This window comes from Synchiropus splendidus, chromosome 1 (assembly GCF_027744825.2).
Source record: "Synchiropus splendidus isolate RoL2022-P1 chromosome 1, RoL_Sspl_1.0, whole genome shotgun sequence".
NCBI classification, from domain to species: domain Eukaryota; kingdom Metazoa; phylum Chordata; class Actinopteri; order Syngnathiformes; family Callionymidae; genus Synchiropus; species Synchiropus splendidus.
The window spans coordinates 37820649-37830586 of record NC_071334.1 but is presented as its reverse complement, the minus strand read 5'-3'; the positions used below and the strand labels follow the sequence as shown (position 1 = coordinate 37830586).

General features: G+C 47.5%; 1 pseudogene; it reads left to right on the top strand.

The window, feature by feature from the left end:
- The first annotated feature begins 360 nt into the window (after positions 1-360).
- LOC128761040 (uncharacterized protein K02A2.6-like) lies at positions 361-4187 on the top strand (annotated as a pseudogene).
- Positions 4188-9938: the final 5751 nt, after the last annotated feature.

Sequence of the window (9938 nt, the reverse complement as noted above, 5' to 3'; positions counted from 1 at the left end):
AGAGCCGATTAAAAAAGTGTTGAGGGTAAATGGAAAGAAGGTGGTTTTTGTGGTAGACTCCGGCTGCAGTTACACTATTAAGGCTCAACAGATGGTTGACATGTTAGTGAAAAACAGAACTAACACTAAACTAGTGGATTGCAAGATAAAGTTAAAAACATATGGAGGTCATCAGGTTCCAGTGGTGGGGGCAGTTAAGGTCAAGGTTGAACACGATGATCAGATCAAATGGCTGCCTGTCATTGTTGTGAAAGGTTCAGGAGCAAGTCTTCTGGCCAGAGGCTGGATGAAAGCATTCCAGATAAACGGGCAGTTTGTCCACAAAACAGATGAGGTGGACAGTTCCCTGCCGATCTCTCCCGACATGAGAAGGTATTCAAAGAAGAGTTAGGGTCATTAAGGGGGACGACAGCCAAGATACATGTGGCTCAGAATGCCACGCCCTTTACAAACCCAGGTCGGTTCCATTTGCCATTAAAAGAAAATGGAAATGGAACTTCAGAGACTAGTAGAGGAAAGAATATTGGAACCTGTGAAGTTCTCTGAATGGGCAGCACCTATTGTGCCTGTGTTCAAACCTGATGGTAGCGCAAGGATTTGTGGAGATTATAAATTAACGGTGAGCAAAGTCTCCACGACCAAACAGTATCCGATTCCTACAATGGAGGATATGATGGCAAGCCTGGCAGGGCGGCAGAAGTTCACAAAACTCGACATGAGCCATGCATATCAGCAAATAGTCATTGAAGAGGAATCAAGGACGTTTGTGAGTGTCAACACTCACAGAGGTCTTTTTACATATAAACGTCTGCCTTTTGGACTAAGCTCCAGTCCTGCTATTTTCCAACGCACCATGGAGAATGTACTCCAAGGTATGGCAAATGTGGCAGTGTATTTAGACGACATTATATTGAGAGGAAGAGATGACAGCTCTCATCTGCAAACACTCAACGAAGTGCTGCAGAGGTTGGAGGATAAAGGGCTGCGGTTGAAACGGAGCAAATGTCAGTTCATGGAAAACAAATTAACATTCTTGGGTCATCAGGTGGACAGGACAGGCCTGCATCCAATGCCAGCGAAGGTCAAAGCAGTCCAGGACGCTCTGGTAGCACGTTCTGTGAGCGAACTTAACCCTCGTATTATGTTGAAAAAAAATTACATTGATTCTGTTGCGGGTCATTTTGACACACACTGTGTAAATCCACTCAAAACAGTAAAAAAAAAGATTGAACCAATAACATCTTCATTTTAGATTATATAAACATTTGTAAAAGAGACATAGAACACATTTTCAATTTCAACACTGTATTTAAGAGCAATTTAAGTTTTTCCCTCCTCACGAACACTTTTATTTTCATTTAACTTGCCCCATTTTTTAATGTTCAACATGTTCATTGCTCTCCACATGATGGACAGAAGGTAACTGTGTGCGTTTTAAAGATGTAATTCTTGCATTTCACAAAACAGGTACTTGTTTTTCTCTCATCTCGGGACGGACAGATCTGGCATCTTTTCCGTTTCTTCACACCTGTATCCAATGCATCCATTGCAGATTGGTTGGGTGATGTGAGCTTGACCTTTTCGATGACAGCGGCAGCTGCTGGGCATCGAGGTGGCCTGGCTCGACTCTGCATCTTGGGAGTGGCAAGTGCTTTGCCAAGTTCTTCCAGGAAAAGCCGACGTTGGTACAGTTTGCTGGCATTCACCTGCTGGTTGATTTCAGTACATGGGACATAGGCATTGTAAGCAGACACATCCACGATGTTGTAGAAAATCACCAAGGGCCAATGGGCAGTCTTGCGCTGGCAGCTGTATGTTGCTGTGACTTTGTCCAGATTGTCAACTCCTTTTTTGGTGGAGTTGTAGTCCAGGATCATTTGTGGCTTCATGTCTTCTCTTATGCTGAGAGATGCATCTCTGTGCATTTTGCTCATTACAAGAACATTCTTGTTTGTCTTTGGGCAGTGTGAAACAACTGTTGCTTTGTCACTGAAAGCAAATATTGAGGAATGCAGAGGTCTGCCCTGCACCTTCAGAATTTCCTTGGGAAGGTCTGGCTTATTTCTTCTGACTGTTCCCACTGTTCAGCTTTCTCCTCTGAAGTTAATTTCCAAGGAGATAATAATGTGATATCACATGTGATGTTATGTTATGTCATCTCCAGCTCCACACGCATCCCCTGATTCTTCTCGGGTGCTTCTCCAGGTAGCTTTACAGTGTATACTTGCATTTTCCAGACATAGCCAGATTTTGCATCACAGGGCCACCCATATTTTGATGCCATACTTGGCGGGCTTGTTGGGCATGTACTGTAAACCCTCTGTAGCTCATTTTTGGTGTGTTTGTCAAAAAGAATACATGAGAACACTGACAAGAAGAAGGGAGAGAAAGTTTCTCCTCTACACACAGCTGGGTCCAAATGGCTATTCAGAGGCAATCAAAATACACATAGCTGGGCAGTCTAAATAGGTATATCAAAAAGACGTGTTTATTTTTTATCTGAACAGCCACTTACCCACATTAAAGAATCCGGGTCAAAATGACCCGCAATATCATCTTTGTATACAAACTCTGTAAAGACATGTCACTAGACATCAAAGTGTCCAGAGTTTACACACCTGTTCATGACCCTTGATGAGGAAAAGTCACAAAATTTAATGAAGAAAAAGTAAGGATAACCACTACTTTTTTAACACAAAAACGGATATGGGTCAAATTGACCCTTAGCATTATACGAGGGTGAAAGCTTTTTTAGGTCTGCTAAACTTTTATAACGAATTCTTGCTGAACTTGTCTACTGTGCTGGCTCCATTACACAAGTTACTGAGGAAAGATGAGAAATGGAGGTGGGAGATTGAGCAAGAAAAGGCTTTTTAACAGGCAAAGAAGTTACGACAAAGCAGTCAAGTGTTGGTTCATTACGATGAACAAAACCAACTGGTACTGTCATGTGATACCTCACCTTATGGGGTGGGGGCAGTCTTGGCACACAGGCTGGAAGGGGGAGCAGAAAGGCCTATGGGTTATGCCTCGCGCACACCCACAGCAGCAGAAAAAAACTATTCGCAGTTGGATAAAGAGGGCTTAGAAGTCATTTTTGGGGTGCAGTACTTAACGTAAATTTGTGATTTGTACACAGACCATAAGCCCTTAATCAGTCTGTTTCATGAAGGAAAAGCTGTGCCACACATTAGTTCTCAGAGGATCATGAGACGGGCTATTATTTTAAGAGCATATAAATATGCCATGGTGTACCGACGTGGACAGGACAATGCAAACGCAGATGGTCTCAGTAGACTTCCACTTCCAGAGAAACCTGGGGATCCAGACTCAGAAGACCAGGAATTGATGGTAGAGCAGGATCTGAGTTCAGTGGTCAACTCGGAAGAGCTTCGTAAGTGAACCAGTAAAGACCTCGTACTTGCCCACTATGAAGCAACAGGAGCTGAGTGAACAAGATGGGTGTGTACTGTGGGCGTGTCGTGTGGTGATTCCGGAAAAAGGATGTGGTCTGATGTTGAAGCAGCATCAATTGCACCCTGAAATGAGTCAAATGAAGGGTTTGGCTCGTAGCTACATGTGGTGGCCTAATATAGACAGTGATATGAAAGTCTGGTCAAATCGTGTTCCACTTGTCAGGAACACCAGAACGCTTCGGCCTGTGCACCGCTGCACCCGTGGGAGTGGCCTGAAAACCGTGATGACGACTTCATGTTGATTATGCTGGGGCGTCCATGGGAAAGATGTTCTTGGTGGTGATTGATGCACATTCGAAGTGGTTGGAGGTCTACCCTGTTTCGTCAGCATCTGCAGTGGCTACTGTGAACTGCTTGAGGGCCACTTTCAGCACTAATGGTATCCCAAAAATGATAGTGTCAGATAATGCCCAGTGTTTTGTGAGTGAACACACTAAAGAGTTTTTGGCACGCAATGGGATCACTCATGTCACATCTGTACCGCATCATCCTTCTTCTAATGGGATGGCAGAGAGAGCGATACAAACGTTCAAACAGTTGATGAAAAAAACATCGGGTGATTCTCTGGAAACCAAACTGAGTAGAGCTTTATTCAGTTATTGGATTACTTCACAGTCAACCACAGGACCGTCTCCTGCAGAAATGTTGATGGGGAGGAAATTGAGGTGCATGTTGTATCTGATACACCCAAATATGAAGAAGAAAATGGAACTGAAACAGGCAAACCAGAAAGTTCAGCATGATCAACATGCTCAGTTCAGATGTTTTCAGACAGGTGACCGGGTGTTCACGATTAACTATGGTTATGGGCCTAAGTGGGTTCCAGGGTTAATACAGGAATGCACAGGACCAGTCGCCTACACAGTGGCGCTGGGAAATGGGAAAACTGTAAGAAGACACGTAGACCAGCTTTTCAGTCGGTCCATTTTAAAAGGACAGAGACCCGCACCCACTGTGGAGGATGTCGAAGTGGAGAATCCACTTGGGGTTGGGATCTCACTGGAGACTGAGACAAGTGAAGGAAACAGTGAAGAAGTCAGTTTAAAACAAAAAAAAAAGCAAACAGACAGTGACCTGGTAGGCTCACCGTCTCAAGGAAGAGTACGACCAAAAAGGACCAGGAATCCCCCAGTGTATCTGAAAGACTATGTTCAAAAAGTGGAAGAGGAGTTTTGGACCAAGGTGCTTGCTATTTTCTTATTCTTTAGCGTAAAGAGGCATGTTTTTGTTTAGTTTTGTTTAGGACTCGCCTAAGTGTTTATGGTGGTTTTGGGGACATGGGCTTTGGGAGAGAAGTTGGAAGACGTGAATAATTTGAGGTGCAGGAGAAGTTATCATGTGTCATGGGCTTATTTGGGGTCACAACTTGGGGGCGCTCTTGTTATGTTGCCGTGTCATCATCCGATTTGTTGGAAGAAGGAGCGAATTCAATCCGAAAAAAAAAAAAAAAAAAACGCAAATACTATGCTTCAAGCAATGCTTTTATTTAAAACACATTTTCCACACAAACAGAAATTTCCTCCGGTCAGCCGACTGCCCCGGGAGAAGCTGCTGCCCAAAGTCCACGCACGGAGCGCGACAAGTGCTGAGTTTCCTGCGATTAAATCCGTTCCTGCGCGGATGCGACAAGTCTCTGCCGTGACTGCGACGAGACCTCAGTCCTACCTGAAGTTTCCGTCGTCCAGATGAGCAGCTCCGCACCTCTTCAAGTCTCAAGCTTCTTCGCTTGGTGTGCCAGATTCGCCGACTCCGGCGGCGCATGTGACCGGTAAGAATTTACAGGCAGACGGCGACACTGCAGTTTACCGGATGAAGTCTGACATGCCTCGGTGCTCGACTGAAGCTAAACGGCGTTGCTCCCGTGAATAGGAGGATGTCAGCATCACTAGCTATGAAAGACCGGTGCATCAGGACGCGCAACAATCGTTCTCTCCTGACTGCGATGAGACCTCAGTCCTGCCTGAAGTTTGCATGGTCCAGACGAGGCGCTCCGCTCGTCTTCAAGTCTCAAGCTTCATCTCTTGATGTGCCAGATGCCCCAGCTCCGGCTGTAATTTCACAATTACAGAGTCACTCACTCACGCATCTGTAATTTCACAATCACATTTTGCGGAGTGCCCTGGCACTTCCAGTGAAGTAGAAAGGCTTGTGTAATATTCCTAGAATATGTTTGTGTCCAGCTGTCCCTGGAGCCTGCCTCCCTCCCAAACAGTCCTGCAGCAGGGGGAAGAAATTATGAGCGGACCTCCGATCCTGGGGCGTCTCCTCAAACCGTGGCTACTTCAAGGCTAGCAGGCAGTCCTCTGCCCCCCGAAGTGCAGTTCACTATTCGAAATGCTAAAGCAACCGCAACATTCAAAGCATATAATGCCAAAAGGGTGTGGACCGCCGTCTGTTGGGTAAACATCCACTGCTCGTCCAATTCAATGCGGACTATTCCTGGCGCAGTTCTGACACTCCACTGGCACTAGGACCGCACGTGGTCAGGTACGGAGCTTACTGCCAGGTGGAAGGTTTGGTTTTGCAGCGTCGCTGGTCAAAAGGCCCGGGTTGAGCGCAGCCGTCCGGGTCACAGTCGCGCTGATCATCGCTGCACCTCTTGGAGAGACCAGTCGGCTGCTCTCACCTCTGCTCCCTCCAAAACCGTAGGAAGAAAACTTTGTATCTAAAAGTATGCATCTAAACCAAAGTCTAACTTGAATAAAAATAAGATGCATTATTTTGGTATCGGGTCCCGCCAAGTTGTCTTCCGGTTCCAGTTCCAGTCAGTGCGAACTCGAGTGGCAGCTCTCCGGCTTCAAAAATGTGTTTTTGGTTGACATCAGGAGACCAAGCAGTATAGTAACGGTCTCTCTGCCTCCTTATCCCTCAGGCCAGAACTGTGCCTGGGGAAGTTTCTGGAGCCAGTGAGTTTAGTTTTTCCTCAATTTCGCCACAATAAGAAGCATAGGCGTCAAAGAACTCTTTCCTGTCTCTCAACAGATCCCGGTTCCAGCCAAAGGTCAGGAGAGTTTCAACTCTGGCATTAACTCTTATTATTCCGCAGACTCACCAGTTTCCAACAGATTTTGGAGATTCAACAGTCTGTCGGCGTGGTGCTCTGCTTGAACCGCCTCCTCCACACACAGGCGCCGCCCGGAGGCAACAGCCGTATAATAGCCGCGCTGATCATTGCTGCTCCTCTTGGAGAGACCAGTTAGCTGCTCTCACCTCTGCTCTCTCCAAAAGCGTAGGAAGGACTTTGTATCTAAAACTATGCATCGAAACCAAAGTCTAACCTGAATAAAAAATAAGATCCATTACTTTGGTATCGGGTCTGTTTCTTCTCTGCCCAAAATTAGGGTTTATCACCCGTCAAGTTTTCTCCTGGTTCCAGTCAGTGTGAACTCCCGCTTCAAAAATTCGTTTTTGTTTGACATGATCTCAGGAGACAGAGCATTATAGTAACGGTCTCTATCCCTGACGACAGAACTGTCCCTGGGGAAGTTTCTGGAGCCAAGAAGTTATGTTTTTCTTCAGCTTCGCCACAATAAGAAGCATAGGTGTTAAATAACTCTATCCCGTCTCTCAACAGATCCCGGTTCCAGCCGAAAGTTGGGAGAGTTTCTATTCTGCCATTAACTCTTTTTATTCCTCAGACTCGGCAGTTTCCAGCAGGGGTCGCCACAGGACCATGAAAGCCACCACTTCAGAGGATCACACAGTAGGAGCTGCATGCCAGACATGTTCTGTTCTCAGCTCCCTCGTATGATGTCTGATGCGATGTCTGTCTGTGATTCTGTTCTCTGCAGCCCTCCAAACCTCACAGAGCCAGGCAGGACATCATCATCTACAGAGTCATCTCTTTCTGAGGATGATTGGGCCGGTCCCTCGGCTCTCAATCTTAGGAGACTTGCAGTGTCAGATCAAGTTACACTGCAAGTTTGGGACCCTACTTCCCCAGCTGACAAAAGCGAGTCTGTTTTTGAAGAACATTGGGCGCTGAGCACCGATGGCCCTTTCGACCTGGACCTGCCCAGGAGGCCGAGTCCGCTCCTGTGCTTAGGGCGCCTGTCTTGACAGAGTATCTTCCGAATTGAACGTGCCTGTCTCCTCATCTGCCCATTTGGATCGAGAAGATACTCGGTTATTGACACGCCCTTCAGTTTCACAGTCAAACCCCAGGTTCTGCGAGACCACGTGGACGTGGGTGAACTCAGAGAACCAGCGGTCATTTCTGATGGAGGAGGTCCGCGCTCTCCTGTCAAAGGAAGTAATCGAGCTAGTGCCAAAGCGATCTTTTTTTGGCCGAGTCACAGGAAGTTTTTCCGGTTTGGGCTCGAGGGTCAGGTATAATACAACACTCTAGTGCCTCGCACCTTCGCAAAGTGCGTGGAGGCAGGGCTCGATCCATTAAGAAGACAAGGTCTACGAATTCTGACGTACTTGGACTACTGGTTGATTCTAGCCAGGTCGAAACAGGAGTCATGAGCACACACCAGCTTGGTGTTGGAGCACATCGTGCAATTGAGGCTCAGAGTAAACCTCCTGAAAAGCGCACTCCCAGTCAGAGTCCCAGTGCCAGACAGAGCACGACGTCCGTGGGGGTCATGCTGGACTCAGTCTGGGCTCAGAAGGCCTCCTGTTTGCCCTTCCTCCTCCTTGCCTTCTTCTTTCTCTGATGAGGAGAATTCAGCTGCCGAGAGTGAGAATGATTGTCGTAGCTCCAGACAGCTCCAGCTGGTATCCAGAGATGTGTCAAATCCGGATCAAAGGGCCCTGGGAGTTCCCTCCATCGATGTCAGCGCTTCTGCAAGCATCAGGAACCCCGAGGGCTCCCCCAATACAAGGACGACCCCTCAAGGTTTGGGTTAACAATCAGTCACATGTCCCCTGATGTCCAATAGACTGTTCAGAACGCTAAAGCTCCGTCAACCCTCAGAGCATACAATACTAATTCGACAATTTTTTTTCCCGGTGGTGTGGTACCCAGTCAGCCTCCCCAGAATCGGCCCCTGTTTCTCTAATCCTCTATTTTCTCTTTCAACTGGTTAACAATGGTCGGAGCAGAGCTACATTACGGGTTCATGTAGCAGCCCTTTCCATGCCAGACAATGGTCCGGACGGCCACCCCATCGGCGAGCATCGTCTAGTGAGCCGTTTCATGAGAGGTGTGAAAAGGCTTAGACCTACCTCAAGACCTTTATGTCACTACTGGTACCTGCAGCTGGTACTCAATTCACTGTCTGAAGCCCCTTTTGAGCCACTTGGTCAGGCCTCCCAGGAGCTAGCATGAGTTAGCAGCAGGAGGAGCATGAGCATTTACACAAAATGTGTCCGGTTAGTGCGCTAAAAGCTAAACTGGATTGAGTCCCACCCTTCAGAAAGACGGACAGTCTGTGGGTGGCTCTCGCAGGTGGTAATAAGGGGCTGGCACTGTCCCCTCACAGGTTGTCACATTGGCTTAGAATTGCCATGATGAAAGCCTATGAGACAGCGGGAAAACAGTCACAGGAATCCCTGAGAGCACAGTCGACCCGAGGCCAGGCAACATCTGTGGCTGCTTTCAAGGCAGTATCTCTGTCAGAAATCTGCCAGGCAGCTTCTTGGTCATCAATCTCTACTTTTGCTGACCACTATTTTTCTGATGTGTCTGCATCCTCCTTCCCTCTTTTCTTTCTGTCTTCAGGAGCAGCCGAACCCAGCGACCAGAAGGCCCTCATTCACAGCACTGGCTCGGGGACACCAGTATCTGCTTCATTCCAGTGCTGTGGAGTGTGCAGCGTGCCGAGATCCACAGGATTCCTGCATCACTATCTGTTCATTTGTGAATAAACTCCCTCAGACTAGAACCCTGACTGTAGCTGCTCAGTAAATATTTTTTTCTCTCTGTATGGAGGATTGTTAATGCCACTATCTATTTCAGCCGTATAGTGGCTAAAAGAGGGCAACGCAGTTCCTGCTGATCCAGAGTGTAAGTTACACTCCATATATGAGTGGTTGTTAATGCCACTTTTATTTCAGCTTAAGGTGGCAAAGGCGAGGCAGCAGCTCCTGCCACCCAGAGTGTAAAATTACACCCCATGTATGAGGGGTTGTTAATGCTACATCTTCACAACCCATTCATTCATTCATTCAGGCTGGATAGACCCCAGGCGTGGCGGTGGCGCAGCAACTCTCATAGACAGGTCCAGTGTGAGGCCTTGGCCATCCGAGATATCGACAATACTCTGGGCACACCACCTTCCATCATACTGAAGCAACATCGCCCTTGACATTGCAGGCGGTTTCGTGCAGCAAAATGTGGATCTCCTTGACGGCCGTCTGGCAAAGGAGCCGGCGGTGCCAGTCAGACATCCGGTATGGACGGCCATGGTAATTGCCCATGGTTCTCAGGTCAGGCCGCATTGCAAGGCTGGCGGTTAAGCCTTGTGGTCAAGATGACCTCATAGGTGTTCCAGAGTCCCGGGAGGTGTTCTGGAG